The sequence below is a fragment of the Callorhinus ursinus genome, unplaced genomic scaffold (genome assembly GCF_003265705.2).
Source record: "Callorhinus ursinus isolate GAN/ISIS: 27379988/994484 unplaced genomic scaffold, GSC_fseal_2.0 scaffold37, whole genome shotgun sequence".
In the NCBI taxonomy this organism is placed as follows: Eukaryota; Metazoa; Chordata; class Mammalia; order Carnivora; family Otariidae; genus Callorhinus; species Callorhinus ursinus.
Genome location: NW_027397099.1, coordinates 1,743,601 through 1,766,446, shown reverse-complemented (window position 1 = coordinate 1,766,446; position 22,846 = coordinate 1,743,601). Strand labels below are relative to the sequence as shown.

At 39.9% G+C, this 22,846-nt stretch overlaps 1 protein-coding gene and 1 pseudogene across 2 annotated transcripts in view; both read right to left on the bottom strand.

The window, feature by feature from the left end:
* Positions 1-22,846, bottom strand: part of CHST4 (carbohydrate sulfotransferase 4) — a 330,552-nt gene that overhangs the window by 263,445 nt on the left and 44,261 nt on the right. The gene's annotated exons all lie outside the window — the stretch shown is intronic.
* On the bottom strand, positions 9,513-9,850 carry LOC112836982 (metallothionein-1 pseudogene; annotated as a pseudogene).

Here is a 22,846-nt window from a genome sequence, read left to right as displayed (position 1 = left end):
TTTTTACCTTTGCCTTAGAAGTCACATGCTATCACCTCTTCAGTGGAATCATCAGTCACGCAGGTCAACCCTTATTACATGTGGAAGGACCATGCAAGGGCATGACCACTGGAAGGCAAGGATCACTGGCGCCATTGTGGGGGCTGACTATCCCCAATGGTTGTTATCACTAATCTTTTTTTTTTTTTAAAGGTTTTATTTATTTAAGAGTGAGAGAGAGAGCGAGCGTGCACACAAGCAGGGGGAGTGGCAGAGGGAGAGGGAGAAACAGGTTCCCTGCCGAGCAGGGAGCCCAACTTAGGGCTTGATCCCAGGACCCTGGTATCATGACCTGAACCGAAGGCAGATGCCCAACTGACTGAGCCACCCAGGCGCCCCATCACTAATCTTTTGTTGTATGGTATCCTTAAGAATTTTCTCAGATTGTGGAGACATTTCAAAGCATTCTTTGTTTTTAAGAAAAGTCTATTAAATGCATGTGTATGTATTATTTGTAAAAGTAACGTAACATCATAAAAAATAACCCCTCATAATTATAAACTACTTTCATTTTTGCATATTCTATTAAAACTCTGCAGAAATGAATATATTTTTTTCATATTTTAATAATGTTGTAAATATAACACATACCATTTTGCAATATGATGAGGAAGTTAAGTTTGGTGTGTGGAGCCAAATTGCCTGGATTCAAAGCCTGATTCCACCCCTTACCAGCTACGTGACCTTGAGACAATGACTTAGCGTTGCCATGCCTCAATTTCCTCAGTGGCAACGGGAGGATACTAATACCTCATAGGGGTGCTGTGAAGATTGAATGAGTCAACATTTTTAAAGTGTTCGTAACACTACCCGAGACACAGAAAATGTCAAGTGAGAATTTGCTCTTGTTACCATTTCTCTTAGCATTATTTCATAAAACACCGTTATGTCGTAAAACACTGTTAGGTCTTTCTGGGGAGGAATGAAGAAGATATATGGAAGTCCTAACCTCTGGTACCTCACACTGTGACCTTATTTGGAGACGGAGTCTTTACAGAGGTCATCAAGTTAAATGATGTCATTAGAGTGGGCCCCTAATCCAATATGACTGGTGTCCTTATAAAAAAAAGGGGGGGGATATTTAAAGAGATAGACATGCATAGAGGGAAGAGCATGTGAAGAGACAGGGAGAGGACAGTCCTTGGCAAGCCCAGGAGAGGGGCCTGGAGCCGACTCTTCCCTCACAGCCCGTAGAAGGAACCAATCCTACCAACACCTTGATCTTGCACTTCTAGCTTCCAGAAATGTGAGACAATAAATTTCTGTTGTTTAAACCACCCAGTTTGGGGTCCTTTGTCATAGCAGCACTAGCAAACTAATACAGACACTTTTCTATGATGTAATATATACCTTTACAATTGTGATTATACTAGTTATTATAATGTGTATTCGTTAAATGAGTGATGTTATTATAGTTTATTTAGCTGTTCCCCAACTGTGGCACTTAGGATGTTTTCAGTGCTACAATATTATAGCTAATGCAGAAATAGTTTACTTTTTTAGGATAAATTCTCAGGAGTGGGATTTCTGGGGTCAGGGAATACAGACTTTTTTAATTAACATATAATGTGTTATTTTTTTCAGGGGTACAGTTCTGTGATTCATCAGTCTTACATAATTCACAGCACTTACCATAGCATATACCCTCCCCAATGTCCATCACCCAGCCACCCCATCCCTCCCACCCCACCCCCCACTACAGCAACCCTCAATTTGTTTCCTGAGATTAAGAGTCTCTAATGGTTTGTCTCCCTCTCTGGTTTTGTCTTGTTTCATTTTTCCCTCCAGGAAATACGGATATTTTTGTGTCGCGATGTGTCTTACCACTTTGTTTTCTCGAAGGGCCACTCTGGTGATCCATGTCTGAAACATGGCCCTAGCAAATCAAAGTCCTGGGTAATTATCTGTCTCTGTTCTGGGCCTCTGCAGGGCTTTGCACTCTTGGTAATGCCCTCTGCCCTCTAAGCATCATCATTTCCATTATAGTGTTCAGTGAAAAAGTCTGTGGGACGCTAGCAAACACTAGCAGTTCTCAGAATCTTAGGACATCAGTAGTAACACACGTGCAATAACAAAAACAGGTTCCTTCAATCTTTTCATCTCACTAAATGTCCAACCAGTTGCCTTCAAAGGTGACTCAGAGGGAACCCACTGGCCTGCCCAGGAATGACACCTGCATCAGCTGTTGGCTTTCTGCACACTGACGTCAGCAGAATGCCCTGTCCTGTTCTTAGCACCACCTTGACCAGTAGCACCCACGTATGGGTGATTCCCAGCTCTGGTTTCACAATGTCCCCAGGAAGGCAGTTGAGTACAAGAGGCAGCCTGGGACCAGGGAGGGTGGAGCTCTGACTTCAAGAACCAGTTTCCAGTAAAATCTGGACACAGACAAAGGGTGTTGCTCACCACCTTCTGACTTCTCCATTCAGCATGATTTCCTTCTTGGGGGGCACATGTGACCCCCTCTCCCCTTATATCACCTACCCCAAAAAATCTGCTCAAAGTAAACTTTTACACAGACGAACAAGTGATCTGTGCTAATGATCCCCTCCCCCAAACGGAAGCCCCACAGGAGCTGTTGTTTTTTTACTGCTGTGACAGTGCCTGGCATGTAAGTGCTCAGTAAACCTTTGTTGACTGGAGGAATAAACTTCATCTTTTAAAGTCAATATTATTGGAGTGCTTGGGTGGCTCAGTGGTTAAGTGACTGCCTTCAGCTCAGGTCATGATCTCAGGACCCTGGGAGTGAGCCCCGTGTTGGGCTCCCTGCTCACTGGGGAGCCAGCTTTTCCCTCTCCCTCTGTCGCTCCCCCACTGCTTGGGCTCTTGCTCTCTCTCTCTCTGTCAAATAAATAAATGAAAAATCTTTAAAAATAAATTAATTAAGCCAATATTATTATTTTGGATTATTAGCAGCACTTACTATAGTAGAAATACTTGAAATAGAGAAGGATGTAGAGAAGAAATTAAATCACCCATAAAAAACCACCCATATATCTATAACACTTTATTCCAAATAACGTTAGTGTTTTATATTTTTTTCCAGTAACTTTGACATCCAAATTTATGTACTTCCTATTGTGAAAGTGCTTTAAAATAGTGTAAGGTGGTATTAAAAAATAATAATTTATAATTTCCTAAAGATGGTCCTTTGGGTGGTCCAAAGTATTCTCTCCTCCATCCATTTCTATGCCCAGTGGCCATCTGCTTTTGTTTATATCCTTGACAAAGGGGATAGAATTATCTTAGGGTATGACACAATTTGCAAGACCTAATTAACTTTTAAATGTAAGCCCATGTTTGGCAGTTCCTTTGGGCTGGGGCTGGGGGAGAGGGAAGCTTTGGGGAGGTGGAGAGTAACGGGCAGTGTCACAAAATCAAATAACTAACCGTAACATGTTGGGTGTTGCAACTCCAAAAAGGCTGGAAATGATCACAGCCTGAAGGCAATGGTCCTGTGACACCATGTGTGGTGAGGGCAACTCTTCTTGCAAACCAGTCCCAGGGACCCTGCCCCTTGTGTCCTGGGCCTCTTCATTCTAGAGTCCTCTCAAAAGATCTCTCTTTTGAGTTGATGGCTTGTTTCAAATCCAACATCTAATTTAAAACTTTACAGAACTGAACTCACAGGGTGGTTGTAAGAATTAAATGAGTTAATATATATGAAACACCTAGAATTCAGACTGACATATAATAAGTTCTCTATAGGGGTGCTCGGCTGACTTGGTCCATTGAGCGCCTGACTCTTTATTTTGGCTCAGGTCGTGAATCAGGGTCGTGAGATGGAGCCTTGAGTCAGTGCAGAGCCCGCTTGTGATTCCCTCTCTCCCTCTCCCCCTCCCCCCACTCACGCTCTCTCAATCTCTAAAATAAATAAATCTTTAAAATAATAAGTTCTATGTGTTAGTTTAGTTTATTTTCTCTTGTATACCTTTGCACCTGAATCCTCCTATGTTGTGCACAAGAGGGGAAGCATGACCGTGAACATTTTTTTTCTTTTTTTAAAGAGAGAAAACAATCATTGATAGACATGGCTTGAAGATGTGTGGAGCAGAACAGTTGGAAGCTGAAGCTCTCCGGCTGTGCTGCAATTTTCTTCTGACCCTGCCAACCTGAGACCCCCGTCATTGTCCCCAGGTGAGAATTGTCACTCAGTGCCAACAAGCCAAAATATATGAGTTTGCCCAAATTGTCATTTTTATTATTATTATTTTTAAAAATATTTATTTTTTTGAGAGAGAGAGAGACAGTGTGACAGAGATAGCGAGAGAACACGAGCAGGAAGGAGCGGGAGAAGCAGGCTCCCCGGTGAGCAAGGAGCCCGACTCGGGGCTCGATCCCAGGACCCTGGGATCATAACCTGGGCTGAAGGCAGACGCTTCACCTACTGAGCCACCCAGGCACCCCGTCATTTTTATTAGTTAGGATGTATATTTTGGTCTGTTTTATTTGGCACTCTGTAAATTATATATGTTTTATGAGTTTCTTTTAAAAATTGAGATGTGTGAATGTTCTCTTACTTTAACCCCTTCTTGGAAATAAGCATCTCCCTCTTGATTAAATTGAACTAAGTATTCCCTTGTGCATGGACCTAGCACTGTATAAAACAAGTTAAACAGATATGGCCCCTGCCTTCAGAAATGCACAAACATGAAAAGAACTAGAGATATATACACTTTCCCAGAGTCCACACTTTTCTTTTTAAAGATTTTATTTATTTACTTGAGAGAGAGAATGAGAGAGAGAGAGAGCATGAGAGGGGGGAGGGTCAGAGGGAGAAGCAGACTCCCTGCCGAGCAGGGAGCCCGATGCGGGACTCCATCCCAGGACTCCAGGATCATGACCTGAGCCAAAGGCAATCGCTTAACCAACTGAGCCACCCAGGCGTCCCAGAGTCCACACTTTGGCACAAGCACAAGCCAGGAACACATTGATCAAATATTCGCAAGACACTTTAAGCATTGCAGTTAATAATTCTCATGTTAGGGCTCACTGACATCTAAGTGGGAACTTAATGGTAGTTAAAAAAATCAATAGAGCCGTAAAAATCTAACTTTTGTAAGCAAATTTATTGGCCACTTTGATAGATTGGTCATATACAAAATCTCTTGAGAAACGCTGATGTATGTTCTTGTGTGTGCTTGTAACTATTATTTTATTTATTTTTAAAGAAAGGAGACAGGGGTTCCTGGGAGACAGATGGCATTCACATATCTTACAGGGATGGATTATTGATCTGACATCAAGCAATATTCCATCACCATCTCTGCACTTCCTGCGCCCTGGTGTGCAGGAAACTGCAGGATCGTTCTCTGGTCACCCTTTCTGTTCTTTTCTCACCGTCTGCATTCCTCGGCAGCCCCTCATTGTTCCCCACTCTGATTTACTGGGACTTGTCTTGCCTCAGCCCCATGATTGTCATTTGGGCAGCCGGGGGTGGGGGAATGGATCCATTTTGTGACACACGCAATAAGGTGCAACACTGAAGTCACTGAGCTGGACATTTCTCAATATTTGCTCTGGCAGAGAGATAGGGAACCAGAGCTGCTCTCATGTTCTAGGGGACTGAAAATCAGTTTGTAAAGAGAAGGGAAGGAATCCACCTGGCCTCAGGTCTGGAGGGCAGGAGGTTTGCAGGGCAGTGAGTCCAGGCTTCCTTTGCCTGTCTGCTTGGCAAACTGACTCCTTTTTCAGGTTTCCATACAAGGGTCAACAAAACCTTCACGGCTCCTCTGGGGGGAGCATCCTGAATCTTCTACAGGCTTCCATGGTGGTGATCATCTGTCTACAAACCTCTTGGTGTATCTCTCCCCAGTGCCTATCACAGTGCTTGTCACATCAAGGGCACTCAGCAAATGTCAATAGAACAAAAGCCAACCAGAGCAGATTGGCTCTGCCTTCCTTTCGTCATTTGATAATTGGCCAGCAAACTGAATGGCCTAATTAACCAGGGGCTAAGGGGCTAAGGGGGTGGTCACAAAAGTTAATGATTTTTATTGCTTTATTGATTTTTTAACTGTCACTTAAGTGCCATGAACACAGGGTAGGATGTTTTAGTGGCTATGAGGCAGTATAGCCTGGTGGCTAAGAATGCTAATGCTAGAGTAGGCTGCGTTGGCCTAAGTTTTGACTCTGCCATTTAGTTGCTGTGTGACCTTTGGCGAGTTCCTTAACCTTTCTGTGCCTGGGTTCTGTGCCTTGTAATACTACCTGTCTCCTGTTGTTGTGAGGATTAGAGGAGTTAACATTTGTAAAGTATTTAGAACTTGCAGAAGTGCCAAGAATAGAGAGGTGCTTGATCAGTATTTGTTAATGAATAAAATTTTTATTTTTTAATTTTCAGTTCATTGTTAAAGAAGATATTTAGATAATCTTTTTTTTCTTTTTAAAGATTTTATTTATTTATTCATGAGAAACAGAGAGAGAGAGGCAGAGGGAGAAGCAGGCCCCCAAGCAGCAGGGAGCCTGATGCGGGACTCGATCCCAGGACCCTGGGATCATGACCTGAGCCAAAGGCAGACACTTAACCATCTGAGACACCCAGGTGCCCCTAGATAATCTCTTTTTCTTTCAGTTGCTTAATTTTATGTTCTGGGTTGGCTAGGTATTGAAAAGTACTACTGTCTGGTTATTGCTTATTTATGATAAATTTCCTTTCTGATAAAATATCCAACACAATCAGAAGAGTTAATACAAATAAAGAGCTTGGAATGATGCCTGACACAATGCTCAGTAAATATTAGCTGGTATTATATTATTATTCATTTGTTCATTTAACAAATGTTTTTTGAGCACTGTGTGCTAGACACCAGGGATACGTTGAGTGGGAAACAGACAAAAATCCTGCTGTCATGGAATCATCATTCTAATGAAGCAAACAGACAATAAATAGAACCTGTAAAATGCATACCATGTTTTATAGATTTTAAGACACACAGTTTTTCATGTGTTAATATCTCAGAAATTGAGATATATCTTACAGCTGTTGGCATTTTGCAATTGTAATTGCTAGCGTTTTTTTCTTTTGTATATAAAACGATGATACACATTTCAATCGATGGAACCTCAGATCTGATGTAATGTGAGAGCATGTTAGATAGAATCAGTGATAAGGAAAAAATTAAGGCAGGGAGGATCACAGAGAACTTGGTAAGGTCTGCAACTTGCATATGGTATAAGTTTGCAATTTAAATATACCCCTGTATCTTTACACTCACATATTTTAGAAGTCAAAAGCCAGATTATTTAATAAAATCATCATTTAAAATATTATTAGTGGTAGATACAGTGTAGTATCCTGGATGGGCTTCTTGAACAGAAATAAGATATTAGTGGAGAAAGTGGTGAAGTATGAATGAAATCTGTAGTCTAGGTAGGTACTGAACCAATATTAATATCTTAGTCTCTATAATTATACTGTGGTTATATTAATGTTAGTAGAAGCTGGGTGAAGGGTATACAGAAAATCTCTGTATTATCTTTACAACTTTTCTGTATATCTAATATTATCTAATATTATCCCCAAGGGAAAAGTTTAACCAGAACAATGTTATTAGTGTACTTGAAACCACTCTGTTTACCAAGAAATAACTGACTTGTTTGGACATAGTTTCTCTGTAAGATATTTTGCCCAGTTAGCCATGCTCATGCATGCAAACCGTTCTGGATAATAGGAACAAAGGGTACAAAAGACAAGAGTTTCCAGAACCAGAAATAATAATAGCTAACATTTATTGAACATTTACATGTTCAGTATTGTTTAAAGTGCTTCATGTATGTTCATTTCCCAGATATCACCACCACCCTGTGACATTGGTATTATTATTATTATTATTCTCATATTTACCAATGAGAAACTGAGGCACAGAACTAAGTAATTTGCCCAATTTAAGTAGTTGGAAAGGCATGGAACTATGATCCTAATCTATCTGGGTCAGTGGTCTTCAAGTGGAGATGAGTTTGGCTCGTCGTTCAAGGACCCAAAAGTCCAGTGTGGTCAAGTGTGGAGTATGAGGGGTGTATGGTAGGATGTGATGTCTAGGCAGTTGATAGGGGCCAGGTCATGTGGGGACTTATGAAAAGTTTGGATTTTCTTCCAAGTAGAATGAGAAGCTATCCAAAGGTTTGGAGGAGGAATGTAAAGTCTGAGATCTCTCTAGTTGTGGAACGCAGAGAATAGGCTCCAGGGGCTAACAATTCCACGGAGGTTTGCGTGTTCCAGTGTGATGGCAGTGAGGACAAGGATTTTGTATCATCCAACTCAAGTCTGTTCCGTCCTGCCTGCAGACGTATTCCAATCAGGAGACTCTTCATGGTAAAACCATTCCAAGCCCATGTCCTCCTGATATTGGATAGGGTTTTAATTTTTTTATTGTTATGTTAATCACCATACATTACATCATTAGTTTTGGATGTAGTGTTCCATGACTCATTGTTTGTGCATAACACCCAGTGCTCCACGCAGAACATGCCCGCTTTAATACCCATCACCAGGCTAACACATCCCCCCACCCCCTTCCCCTCTAGAACCCTCAGTTTGTTTTTCAGAGTCCATCGCCTCTCATGGTTCGTCTCCCCCTCCGATTTACTCCCTTTCATTTCTCCCCTCCTGCTATCTTCTTTTTTTTTCCCCTTAACATATATTGCATTATTTGTTTCAGAGGTACAGATCTATGATTCAACAGTCTTGCACAATTCACAGCACTCACCATAGCACATACCCTCCCCAATGTCTATCACCCAGCCACCCCATCCCTCCCACCCCCCCACTACTCCAGCAACCCTCAGTTTGTTTCCTGAGATTAAGAATTCTTCATATCAGTGAGGTCATGATACATGTCTTTCTCTGATTGACTTATTTCACTCAGCATAACACCCTCCAGTTCCATCCACGTTGTTGCAAATGGTAAGATCTCATTCCTTTTGATGGCTGCATAATATTCCATTGTGTATATATACCACATCTTCTTTATCCATTCATCTGTCAATGGACATCTTGACTCTTTCCACAGTTTGGCTATTGTGGACATTGCTGCTATAAACATTGGGGTACACGTACCCCTTCGGATCCCTACATTTGTATCTTTGGGGTAAATACCCAGTAGTGCAATTGCTGGATCACAGGGTAGCTCTATTTTCAACTTTTTGAGGAACCTTCGTACTGTTTCCCAGAGTGGCTGCACCAGCTTGCATTCCCACCAACAGTGTAGGAGGGTTCCCCTTTCTCCACATCCCCACCGACATCTGTCGTTTCCTGACTTGTTAATTTTAGCCATTCTGACTGATGTGAGGTGGTATCTCATTGAGGTTTTGATTTGGATTTCCCTGATGCCGAGTGATGTTGAGCACTTTTTCATGTGTCTGTTGGCCATTTGGATGTCTTCTTTGGAAAAATGTCTGTTCATGTCTTCTGCCCATTTCTTGATTGGATTATTTGTTCTTGGGTGTTGAGTTTGATAAAATTCAACAATTTTTATTTTAACTCATGTACTTCATGGAAACAGGAATATAGCAAATGGGTCAGGGTAGTATGAAAAATGTTTTAAAACTGCAGGTGTGTACACGTGGCTGTATTTACTTCGGGCACAGGCTCCCCCACATCAGGCACAGCAACTGCACTTGTCCAATGCGCCTTTGCAGATGCAGCCCTGGGCACACTTGGCACAGCCCGCGGGACAGCAGGAGCAGCAGCTCTTCTTGCAGGAGGTGCATTTGCACTCCTTCCATTTGCAGGAGCCGGCACATGTGCAGGGGCCACTGGTGGAGCAGGAGCAGTTGGGGTCCATTTCGAGTCAAGTCGAGGATGGAGGTCCAAAGCAGGCGACATGGAGAGACACGGCTGTGGTTTGGAGGCATTGTGTTTTTGTTTATTTTCTAGTAAGACTAAATATATCCAATACCCTAGTAAAGGTTTTGATTATAAATATCCAACCATATAACAAGTACTCGACAGATTTGTGGATTTCTAATATATTAATACAAAGTGCATGACTCCATAGAGCACATCTGCCCGGCAAAGAAGTGAAAGGAGAAAAGAAACTGGTCGAGGTCTAGTAATAAATACGGAAGTTGAGATGATCCATATTATTGTACATTCTACAACCAATACTGCAGCCACCGTGTGCAAAAAATATGTTTTGTTCACAAAAGACACTTCCACTTTCTGAAAGAAGCTACAAACCACTCTCTAGGTGATACGTTTCTGCAAAATTGCTTTGAAGGACAAGCTATGGGACCAAGATTCAATGGCACCCTTCTCAGCACAGGTATTTTTGGTTTTGGTTGGTTGGTTGGTTGTTTGGCGGTAACCAATTATTCTTCCTTAAAAAATTGAGGTACAACTTATAAACAGTAAATTGCACTCTTTTTGATGTAGAGTTCTGCAGTCTTTGTCAAGTGCTTATGGTCATATAGCCAGCAAACAGTCAGGATGTAGAGCAGTTCCTTCACCTTCCCAAAATTCCCACCTGCAGCTGTCCCGTCCCCCGTTTGCAGCCTCTGAATATCCTGTAAATGAAATCACCCTGTATATAACCTTTCAAGTCTGGCTTCCTTCACTGAGCCTAATGCACTTGAGATTGACTCATGTTGATGTGTGTGTCTTGGTTGTAAATTCCTTTTTTTTTTTTTTTTTGCTGAGTAGCCTTCCCTTAGGTGAATGTACCACAATTTGTTTATTCATTCACGAACTGAAGGACATTTAGGCTGTCCCCGGTTTTTGACAGTTATGAATAAAGCCACTGTAAACATTCACATACAGGTTTTTGCGTGAACCTAAGTTTTTATTTCTTTTCCTAGGCACAGGATATCTTTTCTTAGGATCGTATGTTATGTGTGTGTAATTTTATAAGAAAATCGCTTTCCAATCCAGAGGACTCATTTCAAAAGAGAACATCAGACAAAGGTGTTATCTTTATGGTCGTCTCAAGAAATGGCCACTACTATCACAAAAATAAATAAATTTAGCATAATGAGTCATTAAATATTATCTTGAAGGGCTACTGGAGTGCTTTTCTTTTTCCTTCATTTGTGACTTTCTTCTGGCATTCACTCAGAGGGACCATTTCACAGGGGAGACTAGCACTGTTACAGCAGAGAAAGAACCTGTGGTCAGCTTCTGACTTCCAAAAAGGGTTCTTGAACATCACATAGTGTATGATTCCATTTATAGGAAATATCCAGAATAGGCAAAGCTATAGAGATAAAATGTAGATACTGGTTGCCAGGCAGGGGCAGCAGTGGGGGGTGGGGGTGAGAATCGGGCTGAGACTGCTAATAAGTATGGGGTTTCTTTTTTATTTTTTTTTTAAGATTTTTATTTATTTGAGAGAGAAAGAGAGAGAGAGAGAGAGCACATGAGAGGGGGGAGGGTCCTAGGGAGAAGCAGACTCCCCGCTGAGCAGGGAGCCCAATGCGGGACTCGATCCAGGGACCCCAGGATCATGACCTGAGCCGAAGGCAGTCGCTTAACCAACTGAGCCACCCAGTCGCCCAGGTATGGGGTTTCTTTTGGAGTGATGACAATGTTCTAGAATTAAATAGTAGCAATGATTGTACAACCTAGTGAATATACTAAAAACCAGTGAATTATACACTTGGATGACTTTTGTGGTATATGAATTATGTTTCAATTTTTGAAAACAAGTAATGTATTATTAAAAAAAAATTAGTAATTGTGGCCTAGAGAAAGGCTGAGGGATTGGAGCATGGTTTAAACTTTAGATTATTCTGAACGTCAGAATGTGAGGAACACACATTATTTCCCAAGAATCTGGGCTTATTTACTTAGTGGCTCTCTCTGTAAGTACAAATGACACTCTTCCTAACAATGCTAAGAAGTGGAGTCGGATTGAGGTTCTTGCCATCCACAAATGAAAGAACATGAAGTTCTCATAAAAGAAAAATGACCGAGTTAGTGGGGCATGGCTTAATGGTTATGCAAAGAACAAAACAAAATGGGATGACGTTATTTGCTACACTCCATTAAAAAAAAAAAAAAGGCCAGCAGGCATTTCAATCAGCAAACAGATGACAGTTTAATTTCCTTTTTAACTTTTAGAGCCCTTAACATTAATAATAGTTTAATTGGTCTTCCCTTCTAACCATAAGAGAAATGTCAGACAGACCCAAATTGAGGAATGTTCATCGTGCCAAGGTCATGAAAAATAAGGAGAGTCTGAGAAACTGTCACAGATTAGATTAGATTCAGGAGACATGGCCACTAAATGTAACATGGGATCCTGGATGGGATCCTACAACAAAAAAAGGATATTAGTGGGAAAACTTGTGAGGTCTGAATGAAGTATGGAGTTTAGTTAATATCAATGGACCAATGTTTATTTCTTATTTGTGACTACAAATGTATCATGGTAACATAGGAAGTTAAAAACAAGGGAAACTGGGTGAAGGGTATGGGGAACTCTCTGTACTATCTTCACATCTTTTCTGTACCTCTAAAACTATTCTAAAATAAAAAGTTTAACTAAAATGTCAAAAGCTCCCTCCAGGTTCACCTCTCTTCTTCTTCTTCTTCTTCTTCTTCTTCTTCTTCTTCTTCTTCTTCTTCCCTTCTTCTTCTTCCCTTCTTCTTCCTTCTTCTTCTTCTTCTTCTTCCTTTTTTTAGATTTTTTAAAAATTTATTTATTTGAGAGAGAGAGCAAGTGAGCACAAGTGGGGTGAAGGACAGAGGGAGAAGCAGCTCCCCGCTGAGCAGGGAGCCCGATATGGGGCCCAGTCCTGGGACTCTGGGATCATGATCTGAGCCAAAAGCAGATGTTTAACCGACTGAGCCACCCAGGCGCCTGGTTTACCTCTGTTCTGACAGCCTTCTTTATGTCTAGCTTACCGGTTTGGGGAGGGGGGAGGGTTAGTAAATATTGCATGAGATAATGAATGCGAGAGAGCTCTCTCTCTAAATGTAAGGTGGCATTATAAGTAATCCAAGTCCAAAATAGCTACCTCATCCCTCCTAATTCCTCACTGCGCCTTCTATAACAATACAAAGACTGGTTTCTCCTCATTTACTTTTCCTTTTACCAGGTTCTCTGTTTTATGTACTATTTACTGCCAACTGGCAAATAAGTACTGAGCATGGCTCATAGAAAGCTCCATGCCAGACTTGAAGGATGATGTGGAAAAGCAGAAGGAATGCTCCCCATCTTGTACTTCTTTAGGGAGCTAACAGTCCACTAGGGGAATTAAAACATATGCCTTCTTCTGTACCCAGTAGATGAGTGATCGTGGAACATGGTTTGGGGTGGAAAGATACTAAGGAATGAAGGAGGCAATAAGCAATAAAAGTGAATGGTCAATGCTTAATCCACATAGTTAATTCGCTCTTTTCTTAAAATTGTCTCCACCTGGGCCTTCCTTCATTTTCTATTTTTTTCCCTATTTTAATTTTTTTTTCTATAGTCATATGTGGAGATACGTGGCAACTGGAATTCCAAATCACCACTTGCTACCGCGTGACCTCATTTTTATCTGCAAAGTGGGGATGAAATAGGCCTTACTCCTAGGATTGATGTGAGGATGATGGCTTGTTGGAGGTAGAGTGTGTCACATGGTGCTTGGTATGGGTCAGGTGCCCAGTCAGCATGAGCTGTTACGCCATTCTGCATGGGCAGAGAAAGGAAGGGTCTGGGAAACAGGGATATAAAAATGAAGAACCCAGGATTTTAGGTGATCACTGTAAAGCAAGTTTACAAAACTTTTTATAGTCTTAGGAAAATGTTCATAGTATCATGTAAAATGAGACTCACAGATGTGGATGTACACCTAGAAAAAAATGTGAATATTTCAAAATGTTAAGTGTGGACAAAGTGGATAACAGTTATATCTGGGTGGTGGAACTATTTAAAAAATACTTCTCTGTGAGAAAGTGGAAGGGTCAACAATGGAAAGGTGGTTGCCAAGGGCTGGGGAGAGGGGGTGGGAGAATTAGTGTTTAACAGTTATGGAGTTTCAGTTTTGCAGGATGAAAAAGTTCTGGACATCTGTTACACAGCAGTGTGAATATAGTTAATACTCCTAAGCTGTACACTTGAAAATGATTAAGTGGTAAATTTAATGTTATGTTTTTTACCACAATTTAAAAAAAAACTTTTCTATGGCAAACACAATAGTTTTTTTTTTTTAAAGATTTTATTTATTTATTTGTCAGAGAGAGAGAAAGCACAATCAGGGGGAGAAGCTCCCCGCTGAGCAAGGAGCCCAATACTGGACTTGATCCCAGGACCCTGGGATCATGACCTGAGCCAAAGTCAGACGCTTAACCGACTGAGCCACCCAGGTGTCCCACAAACATAATAGTTTTATACTTAAGGAAAAAAAAATGAATGAAAGTTGTTGAGTTTTAAATGAAAGTCATAACTATGGCTGATTGGTGTAGCTTGTTGTGAATATTTCTCCAGTTTATTGGACCCTGACTGCCCAGGAGCAGTAAGGCTTCCTAAGTAGACATGGGTCCTCTGATTTGTTTTCCCCCTCAGGTTTCTATTGAGAGAAAACATGAGCTACAGAAGAGGGGTATTACCAAAACTTGTTTGCTTTGGCTGTTTTTCTTTCTGATCTAGGTTCAGTTGTCAGCTATTGAATCTGAGGGCATGTCCATGTGGATGGCCTGATACAGCAGCCCCTGCCCCCTTCACACCCCCTTAACCCTGCAGATTCTGCGTCAGCTGCATTATTTGCAGGACCACCCACCAAAATCCTGTGCCGCTGGCTGTACTTTGACCTGTAAACCTGAGTCTGAGCCAGCTGGTTGAGACAGAGGAGGCTGGGCAGGTGATCTCAGAGCAGCTGTGCTGTTGCCCTGCAGTCACTTCCTAGGTCCAGGTTTCACCTAAGAAAAAAATGAGTCTCCCTCTAAGACAGGTAGTGGACACGAGCAGATAACTCACAAAACATCAAGAACTAAAAAAATATATGAAAAGTGACCACCCTTATCAAAATAAAAAGGGACAGAAATAACAGCAACACCTTAAAACCATTTTTATTTTCCCACCTGGCAGTCAATTTGGCATATTTCTTTAGAAAACAGTTCCCAGGATATGCAAACAATTACTGATACAGAGGTAGTTGGCCCTTCTGAAAGCAAGCTGCAGTGCACATCAGGAACTGTAAAAATGTTTGTTCTAGAATAGAACATTCCATATAAAGTTCAGAAAGATACAGGAATTTAGTACAAAATGAAAGTGACAATTTCAAATTAACAAGGAGAGAGAATTCCATTTCTGGCAATATTGAGGTCAGAATGACCTAGAGAATCTTCAGTTACAAAAATATCTAGGACTTGTGGAATCACTATGTTGTACATCTGAAACTAATGTAACATTGTGTGCCAACTGGACTTCAACTTAACAACAAATCTAGGGCATCTGGGTGGCACAGTCGGTTGAGCATCGGACTCTTGGTTTTGGCTCAGGTCTGATCTCAGTGTGATGGGATTGAGCCCTGTGTCGGGTTCCATGCTGAGCACAGAGTCTATTTAGGTTTCTCTCTCCCTCTGCCCCTCCCCCACTCTCTAAAATAAATAAATCTTAAAAAAAAACAACCCAAATCTAGAACCCTATTTACATCAATGGATACATCACTCAACAGAAAATCAATCAAGAATGTTTTTGATGACACATTAGACCAGATAGACTGAACAGACATATACAAAACATTCCATCTAAAAACAACAGAATGTACATTCTTTTCCAGTGCACATGGAACATTATTCAGAATAGATCACATATCAGACCACAAAATGAGTCTCAATAAATTTAAGAAGATTGAAACCATGGCAAGCTTCTATCATGGTATGATACTAGAAATCAATTACAAGAATAAAACTGGAAAAAACACAAATATTTGGAAGATATATGACAAACTCCTAAACAACCAGTGGGTCAACAAAGAAGTCAAAGAGGAAAAGAAAAAATACAGGGAGACAAAATGAAAATGAACACACAGTGGTCCAAAATATTTGGGATGCAGTGAAAGCAGTTCTAGGAGGGAATTTTATAGTGATACAGGCCTACCTCAAGAATCAAGAAAAATTTCAAATAATCTAACCTTATACCTAAAAAAACTAGAAAAAGAAGAAAAAAGAGTAGAAGGAAGGAAATAATAAAGATCAGAGTAGAAATAAATGAGAAATAGAAATAGAAAAGATGAATGAAACCAAGAGCTGGTTTTTTGAGAAGATAAACAAAATTGATAAACCTTTAGCCAGACTCATCAAAGAAAAAAAAGAGGACCCAAATAAATAAAATCAGAAATGAAAGAGAACAGTTGACACCACAGAAATGCAAAGGATTATAAGAGACTACTATTAAAAACTCTATGCCAACAGATTGGATTATAGATTACCTAGAAGAAATGAAAAAAGAAAAAGAAATACACAATCTTCCAAAACTGAATCAGAAAGAAAGAATATCTGAACAGACCAGTTACTAGTAATGAAATGGAATTGGTGATCATAAAACTCCCAACAAAGTCCAGGACCAGATGGATTCACAGTTGAATTCTACCAAATGCTTAAAGAAGAGTTAATACCTATTATCCTCAAACTATTCCAAAAAATAGGAGAGGAAGGAAAGCTTCCAAATAAATTCTATGAGGCCAGCATTACCCCGATACCAAAACCAGACAAAGACACTGGAAAAAAGAAAAATCCAAACCAAAAACACTAGAGGGCAATATCCCTGATGAACACAGATGCAAAAATCCTCAACAAAATATTGGTAAACCACATGCAACAATACATTAAAAGGATCATTCAACATGATTTATTCTGGAGATGAAAGGATGGCTCAATAGCCACAAATCAGTGTGATATACCACATTAACAAAATGAGAGATAAAAATCACATGATCATCTCAATAGATGCAGAAAAAGCATTTGACAAAATTCAACATTCATTCATGATAAAAACTTTCAACAAAGTGAGTTTAGAGGGAACATACCTCAACATAATAAAGACAATATATGAAAAACCCACAGCTAATATCATACTCAATGGTGAAAACAGCTTTTGCTCTAAGCTCAGGAACAAGACAAGGATGTTCACTCTCACTACTTTTACTCAATACTGGAAGTCCTAGCCACAGCAATCAGACAAGAAAAATAAATGAAAGGCATCCAAATGGGTAAAGAAGAAGTTAAACCATCACTATTTGCAGATGACATGATAGTATACATAGAAAACTCTTTAAGATTACACACACACACACAAAGCTATTAGAAGTAATAAGTTCAGTAAAGTTGCAAAATACAAAATATTCAGACATCTTTTACATTTCTATACACTAATAATGAAATAGCAGAAAGAGAAATTAAGAAAATAATTCCATTTATAATTGCACCAAAAAAAATATACTTAGAATAAACTTAATGAAGGACATGAGAGACCTCTACTGTGGAAACTATAAAACATAGATGAGGGCACCTGGGTGGCTCAGTTGGTTAAGTGACTGCCTTCAGCTCAGGTCATGATCCTGGAGTCCCAGGATCAAGTCCCACCTCAGGCTCCCTGCTGAGCAGGGAGCCTGCTTCTCCCTCTGACCCTCTTCCCTCTCGTGCTCTCTATCTCTCATTCTCTCTCTCTCAAATAAATAAATAAAATCTTTAAAAAAACAAAAACAAAAACAAAAAACTACAAAAGAATATTTATAAAAAAAAACATAGATGAAAGAAACTGAGATGATACAAACAGAAAGACATACCATGCTCATGGATAAGAAAAATTCATATTGTTAAAATGTCCATACTACCCAAAGCAATCTACAGATTCATTGCAATCCCTATCAAAATATCAATAGTATTTTTCACAGAACTAGAAGAAATTATTCTAAAACTTGTGTGGAACCACAGAAGATCCCGAATAGCCAAAGCAATGTGAGAAAGAAGAACAAAACCAGAGGTATCACAATCCTGGATTTCAAAATATACTACAAAGCTATAATAATCAAAACAGTATGGTACTGGCACAGAAATAGACACATAGATCAATAGAACAGAGTAAAGAGCCAGAAATAAACCCACATGTATATGGTTAATCTATGACAAAGGAGGCAAGAATATACAATGGGGGTAAGACAGCCTCTTTAATAAATTGTGCTGGGAAACCTAGACAGCTACACATAAAAGACTGAAACTGGACCACCTTCTTACATCATACACAAAAATAAACTAAAAATCTATTAAAGACCTAAATATGAGACCTGAAGCTGTAAAACTCCTGGAAGAGAACATAGGCAATAATCTCTTTGACATCAGCCATAGAAACCTTTTTTTAAGATATGTCTCCTCAGGCAAGGGAAACAAAAGCAAAAATAAACTATTGGGGCTACACTGAAATAAAAAGCTTTTGCCCAGTGAAGGAAACCATCAACAAAATGAAAAGGCAACCTACTGAATAGGAGAAGATACTTGCAAATGATATATCTGATAAGAGGTTGATATACAATATATAAAGAACTTATACAACTGAATACCAAAAGAATTCCCAAATCATCTGATTGAAAAATGGGCAGATGACCTGAATAGACATTTTTACAAAGAGACATGCAGATGGCCAACAGACACATGAAAAATGCTCAACATCATTAATCAGGGAAATGCAAATCAAAGAACTACAATGAGATATTACCTTACCCTTGTCAGAATGGCTAGTATTAAAAAAAAAAAAAGCAAGAAATGACAGGTGTTGGTGAGGATGTGGAGAAGAAGGAACCCTCATGCGCTGTTGGTGGGAATGTAAATTGGTGCAGCCACTGTGGAAAACAGCATGGAGGGCGCCTGGGTGGCTCAGTCATTAAGCGTCTGCCTTCGGCTCAGGTCATGATCCTGGGATCCTGGGATGGAGTCCCACATGGGGCTCCCTGCTCTGCAGGAAGCCTGCTTCTCCCTCTCCCACTCCCCCTCCTTGTGTTCCTGCTCTCGCTATGTCTCTCTCTGTCAAATAAATAAAATCTTAAAAAAAACACAGTATGGAGTTTTTCTCAAAAAGTTAAAAATAGAAATATGATCCAGTAATTCCACTACTAGGTATTTACACAAAGAAGATGAAAACAGTAATTCAAAAAGATATATGCACCCCTATGTTTATTACATCATTATTTACAATAGCCAAGATATGGTAGCTGCCCATGTCCATTGATAGATGAATGGATAAAGAAGGTTTGATACAGGGGCACCTGGGTGGCTCAGTTGGTTGGGCGACTGCCTTCGGCTCAGGTCATGATCCTGGAGTCCCGGGATCGAGTCCCACATCGGGCTCCCTGCTCAGCAGGGAGTCTGCTTCTCCCTCTGACCCTCTTCCCTCTCGTGCTCTCTATCTCTCATTCTCTCTCTCTCAAATAAATAAATAAAATCTTTAAAAAAAAAAAAGAAGGTTTGATACACATACACGACACACATACACAATGGAATATTAGCCCAAAAAAATAAGATCTTAACATTTGGGAGACATGGGTAGACCTAGGGGGTATTATGCTAGTGAAATAAGTCCCACTGAGAAAGAAAAATACCGTATGATTTCACTTATACGTGGAATCTAAAAATCAAATGAATGAACAAACAAAGCAGAAGCAGACCTGTAAGTACAGAGAACAAACCGATGGTTGCCAGAGGAGAGGGGAATGGGAAAATGGGCAAAATAAGTGAAGGGGAGTGGGAGGTATAGACTTCCAGTTATGGAATGAATAAGTCATGGGAATGAAAGGTACAGCATAGGGTACACACCATCCATTATATTGTAAAAGTGTCCTGTGGTGACAGATGGTAGCTCTGCTTGTGGTGAGCCAGCATAACATGTAGAGTTGTCCAATCACCATGTTGTATACCTGAAACTAAAGTAACATTATGTGTCAATTACAGTTCACTTTAAAAGTATGTATCTAGAAATATTGGGTAAAATATAACAAAATGCCTGACTGAGCTCCAAAGATACAAAAGGGAATGCCCCAGGGGCCAAACAATGAAAAGGATCGGAAAACCAGAGACATTAGGTGGGCTGACACAGCTGCTACCCTAGAGTGGATTATCTGAGTAATCTAAGGCTCCTGTGTTAACTTCCAGGTGAGGACAGAGCACCAAGCCCACAGACTATGTGGGTGTGTGGGAGGGGGAGTTGAACCTGAGTCTCATTTGTAGCTGGGATCCTTGAAAGTCTAAACCTTGAGTGGCAGGTTGTCAAAATAAGAGATATTTGTATTGTCTCTTCTTTCTAAAGTCCATCAGCTGATCAATTTGGCAGGTCTATCAGTATTTGAAATGTGATTATCTCCCAAATTATAGGATATTTATAAAAATTTCCAATCATTATTAATGACTGTGTTCAATATGCTTTATTTATAAGAGAAAAAAATGAGAAGCTGCCCCGTGTCCAACAAGAGTAGAATGGTTAAATGAATACTGTATAGCCATTAAAAGGAATGAAATTGATCTTCATGTATGAAAATGGTAAGGATGTCAAGACAACATGTTAAGATTTTTTAAAAGGCAAGCTATAGAACAACATTATTCAACTAATGAATCATTGCACATTATATCAAAAACTAATGATGTACTATAACTTGACTAGTTGAATTTAAATAAAAAGACAAATACAATTTTAAAAAGTCTAATGATTTATTTAAAAAAGAACATTATTCAATAGAAGCAGAATGCAGACCACACAGTAATTTCAAATTTTCTAGTAGAAATCTTTTAAAATGTGAAAAGAAGTAGGTGAAATTAATTTTAATAGTGTACTTTATTTGACCCAGTATATCCAAAATATTTAAGCATGTCAGCAATGTAAAATTATTGATGAGATATTTTACATTATTTTAATATAAATCTTCAAAACCTGATGTGTGTTTTATACCAACACCACATCTCAATTTAGACAAACCACATTTCAAGTACTCAGTAGCTGCTTTTGACTAGGGCTATAGTAAGGGATAGTGCACCTACAGAACAAATGGGTAGTATCCAAATTTTCAAACAACTTTAAAACCAGCTGTATAAGTATTGTATAGAAACAGAAAACACGGGGCGCCTGAGTGGCTCAGTTGGTTAAGCATCTGCCTTCGGCTCAGGTCATGATCCCAGGATCCTGGGATTGAGCCCCACATCAGGCTCCGTGCTCAACAGGGAGCCTGCTTCTGAACCCTCTCCTCCCTGTGCCTCTCCCCTGGGCTTGTGCTCTCTCTCTCTCTCTCGCTCAAATAAATAAATAAAATCTAAAAAGAAAGAAAGGAAAGAAACAAGACACTAAAGAGAAACAAGAAATGACTAAAGCAGCCATCTCTATGGAGTGGTGTCATGGGGAAAAATGTTCAGGGGTTAGTTTATAAACATCTCTTTGAATTTACTATATGAGGATTTTAATTACTGAAAAAGTAAGAGGAAAAGAAAATGTTTTGGAATTAGATGGTGGTGATGGTTGTACAATGCTGTGAGTGTACCAGAAATCATTGAATCTTATACTTTGAAATGAAGAAACCAGTGAATATTTTGTTATGTGAATTTTATCTCAACTTTTCAAAAATAAGGATCTAGGACAAGATTCCCAACTTTGGGTAGGGGGGAGAATAAGACGAATGAGTTAAAAGAGCTGTTGGGATTATAAATGCTTTTAATTTTTTCTAATTTTCTCCGGTACACATGTATTGCATTTCAAATGGGGGTGGTGGTAGAATAAAAGCATTTAGGAGAGAAAGGTCTTCTCCCTTGACAAAATCTGTGTGCTTTGGAAACAGTATCATGTTCTTGTGTTGGCAAGTACACAAAGTCTAACTCTTGTCCGGCCTGTGAAGTACACACCTGTCCGTGCCATGTTTAACCGCCATTTGGTAAAACAAAGAAGCCATTTGCCTTTTGCTATAAGGTGCTAAACGGCAGAACTGACAGTCCTTTCCTTCTTTGTGTCTTTGGATATTGTAAGGACAGGGCTGTGTGCTTGCATTTTGAAACAGAGCAGTCCTGGGTATTGAGCTCAGGGTGCCCTGCTTCCAGCTTTAGAACTTAAATTCTCTTTGACCTGGCTGGCTTCCTGTCCTTGCCTTGTGCTTCTGCTACTCACCTGGTAACACGAGGTGGTGAATGCTTGCTTCTTTGGAGTGGGGAAGGGAATGTGTTAGATAAGTTCTTCAAAGCATGAAGAGATGAAAGGTCCAGAAAAATAAAAGGGTATTCAACCCCACCGGAGACTTGAATCACCCAAAAGTAAATGGAGAAGAAAGAACTTATGTAACCACTCTTTGTCTTCCAATAAATAAACAGATAGGAACTGAGCCACAGAGTCCCTGAGGCTTCTCTTAACCCTTGAATGCACGGTGTTTTTCATAGGCTCACCAGAATGCTGAGATTTCCGCTGTACGTGCTTAGGGAAGTTTTGTTTAGACCTCACCTGACATCTTATTCTCCCAATAACTCCATACCAGGTAAATGAAGGAGAATTCACAGGACAAGATGACATTGCCCAGGTTTTAATTGCCTTGAAGACCCTACTGTCATTTAAGGTGTTTGTGGAGTGGAACTTAATTTGCTTCAACTGCCTGGTTTGTTGTGACTGAAGTAGAATCTCATGGACCTGGGAAAGGAGGGCAAGATGTAGGAAGTAAATAAACAGGTTGCAGAACAAACTGTAAGCCTGATCCCTTCAGTGTTTTGAAAACCTATGAAATTATGTATCTATGTATCTATCTTGGATTTATCTATGTATTTATCATCTATCTACCTACCTACCTATTAATCCATCTTGGTGAATGGATAGAAATGGCCAAATGGTTACCACTACCTACCCTGGGAGCAAGAATAGAGTGTATAGAG